This window comes from Pteropus vampyrus, unplaced genomic scaffold, assembly GCF_000151845.1.
Source record: "Pteropus vampyrus isolate Shadow unplaced genomic scaffold, Pvam_2.0 Scaffold57, whole genome shotgun sequence".
NCBI classification, from domain to species: domain Eukaryota; kingdom Metazoa; phylum Chordata; class Mammalia; order Chiroptera; family Pteropodidae; genus Pteropus; species Pteropus vampyrus.
In genome coordinates this window covers 2,490,894-2,495,030 of record NW_011888838.1, presented here as the reverse complement: position 1 = coordinate 2,495,030, position 4,137 = coordinate 2,490,894, and positions in this window count along the sequence as shown.

Sequence of the window (4,137 nt, the reverse complement as noted above, 5' to 3'; positions counted from 1 at the left end):
GTTGGGCATTAAGTAGTGAAAACAAATCTTGCTAACTGATTTTTCACACTAAAGATCCAAACCCACAAACCTGACAATAACTAGTAGAATGATTTTATGCAAAACATGTGTAATTGTCATTGAGTAAAATGTCTTCCAGTGTCTAAGAATTAGTGACCAGGGTCCAAAGTTGAAGATAAAGAGATATTAACTACCCAAGACAGCTGGTCAACCACTCCTAAGCTAATTATGGGATTGTAGAACCAGCCTTAACTCTACTATCAACTACTATTTTATCTTCTTTCCCAATCTAAAAAAGAAAGTGGAGTAAGAGAAAGGCAAACATTAGATTTTTTTTTCTCTCATAGAAACTGTAAGCTCTTAGAGTAAAATTATTAATTTTCTTGTTCTGCTCTGAGAAGTCTACTGCCTAACAGACAACTAACTTAAGGAATGTTATGCCAGGCTCTCTTTCTTGCTGGAAATCCATTTCTAAGAGTATCACATGGTTTCAGAAATTTTGAGGAGCAGCACCCTCATTCCCTGTGAGAGAGGTGTGGAAATAAAAGTAGACAACTTGACTTCAATATTTGGCATGTTAAGAATGTGTGGGCTTCTCAGAGTTCTGAGAAATACAATAGAATTTCTGAGCTATTTTTCCAGTACACCATATATGATGACTATCCTTGAGGCAAGAGTATGACAGCAGCACAAATTTTTGGATATACTGCCTACTATAGAGGTTAAGAAGAGGAGGGAAAGTTGAGCTCAAGTCTGATCTTCCATTTCTGTAGTCCAGAAGTCCAAAATCAGGGTGGCTGAAGTACTGATTTCTTCTTGAGGCTCTAAGAGAGAATTCATTCCTAGCTTCTGGTGGCTTCCAGAATTATTGACCTTCTTTGGCTTGTAGATACAAAACTCCAATCTCTGTTTTCAGTTTCTGTATATGTCTGTGTTGTCTCCTTTTTTTTTTTTTTTTCTTTTATGAGGACATTTGTCATTGGATTGAGAGACCATTATAAATGCAGGATGATCTCATATTGAGATCCTTAATTGAAGAATATTTCAAAATTCTATTTGCAGATACCAGGGGTTAGAACTTGGACATACCTTTTTGAGGCCACTCAACCAACCAACTGAGATCTGTCCTGAGAAGCTGTACAACCAACAAGAGGTAATTTCATCACTTCCTCCTTAAGTAATGACTGCTTTTGTCCCTTAAGCTTCACCCTCATTTCTTGAAAGAGAAAATTTTGAACCTAGAAGAGAGAAGTAGAGGATGTATCCTAGAGCCAGACTACCCTTCTCAGTGCTCCCTTCAGGCCCTAGAGCCAGAAATCTGGTCCACTGTAAGTAGAGGTGAAGAGATGAGATTTAAATCGAGTTTGAGGTTCAATTTTCTAACTGGACTGGTTTTAATAAGTGTGGTTCTAAATAGGAATCTCTCTGATATTGTTTAAAGGACCAGAAATAAAGATTTGTCACAGCATAGGTGAAGGAAGTGATTAAAGAGAAATAAAACTGCTGTGTTTTTAGGCAATTGAATTTAGACAGCTCAACAAACTAATTATATATATCCTTGAACAGTTTTAAATATACATTTGCCCCTTGAACAACACAGTTTTAAACTATACAGGTCCACTTATATATGGATATGTTTTAATAAATAGCTGACTGTTTTCGATCTGCAGTTAGAAGTCCTCAGATATGGACTGTATGCATTGATCTATGTCATTTTATATAAGAGACTTGAGCATCTGTGAATTTGGGTGCCTGCAGCATTTCAATCCCTCTCAGATACTGAAGGACAAGTTAAGTCTTGGAGCAGTCAAAAGTCCTTTATGGGTTTTTGACTGCATAGGAGTCAATGTTTCTAATGCCCCACATTTTTCAGGGGTCAATTGTTTGTGTGTGTGTGTGCGTGTGTGTGTGTGTATTTAATGTTTGAAGAAAGTACTCAAATTGTGAGTGGAAAGGTCAGAACACCAGTAATCAGACCCAGATCCTACCTATCCAGAAGTTATGCCTCCTATCCAAGGTTAATATTTGGCCTGATACATTATCATTTCTTTCTTGAATGATGTATTTTAAAATTTATCAGTGTCCTTTCTTCTATGTCTATTGCTATGTTTTTTTATGAATATATAAATACATGGTATCTTGTAGAACAAGGATTTATAGTAAATCTGAGCTGAGATAATTGTATGATATATTTTATGGCTAGAATTTGTAAAAGATGACTAAAAAAGTGATTAGATGAAGGGCATATGTATCTCAAGATTATAAGATACAACTGAAGTCTTAGCTCACTCTTTAAAAAGTGACAAAGGCTAAAATTTGTAATAATTTACATATTTTTTACTGGATAAAATCTCACACTATCTAGAAAAAGATCTGTTGGATGCTATATCAAATTAAACTCAATTATACTGTTCTAATTACATATTACTGTGAGCAATACCAAAAAGTTGAAAGACAAAGATCCTGTCTTGATAAAGATTAAAAGCTAATTCAGGGAGATTAGACTTGAAATAAATGAAGAATTTAGTTACCAATATGGAGTAATTTATAAAGAGTATAAAACAATAAGTAATATAAGATTTCAGGGGAGAGAGAGCTAAAGAGAGTCAGTCAGGAAGCATTTTAAGAAGCGAAATTGAGGAATAGAACTATCACAGGGAAGCACTGAGAGCTGAAAGAATTATATCTGAGATGTAGATTTACTTTTTCAAACATTGTATTCATCAAGAATTCAGTATTGAAAATGCAAAACATAAATATCTTGACATGATTTTATTTTCATTTTAGAGTCTGACACATTTACCAGTGAATTCAAATGTATACATTACTACTAATATCTATCTAGAGAAAATAATTATCGAGTAATTCTTCCAGAATTTTTTATTTTTGAAATATTATGTTGGAAAAGTATTATGACTATGGCAAAATTTCCATTAACAAATCTGAGTTATTTCAAAGGCACCTTTGAGTATCAATGAAACTTTATAAAGAAAAATACATGTCATTTTTTAAAAAAATAAGATGTGTAAAAATTTTAAATAATTATATTTTATATCAATGTATTTTTCCTACACTAAAATTTTTTATACGAAATGTGGTAAGTTTTATATACATTCTTACTATCCATGTAATATTCATAACACTCTCATTTTTATGGCTTTTTTCCCCCTATCTATCTAATGATCCTAACAACTAACTTCCCTGCCACGTTAATTAGCCTCTTTTGTCACTTGTGAACCAATTAATATATATAGGCTTATTATCACAAGCTTGATTTTAAAAAATGCCAAAAATATAATTAAAATGTATTTTTGGTTAAATGACAGAGTTTATGTTTATTTAATCAAATGTATTTTTTAAATTATTATTGCTAAATATTTATTAGAGATGGATAAAAGTTTTATGGGACTAGGAATTCATATAATTTGGGGGATTTTATTTAAGAATTTTTTTTTTTTAATCTTTCAAAAAACAGATTGTATCACAAATATAAAACAGAAGGATAAAAATATTTGTATTAGTTAACTGGCTGATCCTTTTATACACATTTCCTGTACATTCTGAAAATTATACAAAATCAATAAAATTAAGACAAATGCAATTTAGATTTTCTTCTAGGTTATATTGACTTACATAATTATGTGATCAAGTTATATTGTTTGAATAACGGAATGTGCCACCCAAAAATATGTCTCTTTTGCATAAGCATTTTTTTGAGCTGACTATTTTGAAAGACAGGGGACACAGGAGAAGTTCTAAAAACAAGTAGAAGTTATGTGCTTGAAAGAGAAATTTACATTAATAAAGGAAATCTTCATTTGTAAGGGTGTCTCCATCTCTGTACCTGGAAGAAAAGGATGACTCTAAATGACAAGAGAGTCTTATCAATAGAGAAGTCACTAACTTAAATCTACATAACAAACCTTGTCTTTACTTACTGAGCTTTTTCCTGCTCATAACTGGTCTCTCTTCTCCTCACACTTTCCTTTCTACTGTCTTTAATCGAAGATGGTATTTAACCCTGAGTTCAAAGCCACTTCAGAGAGCTACTACCTCCTTTATGAGTATTTTCCATGTACACATGATATATGCATGTTACTAAACTTGTTTGTTTTTCTTTTATTAAATTGTTTTTTT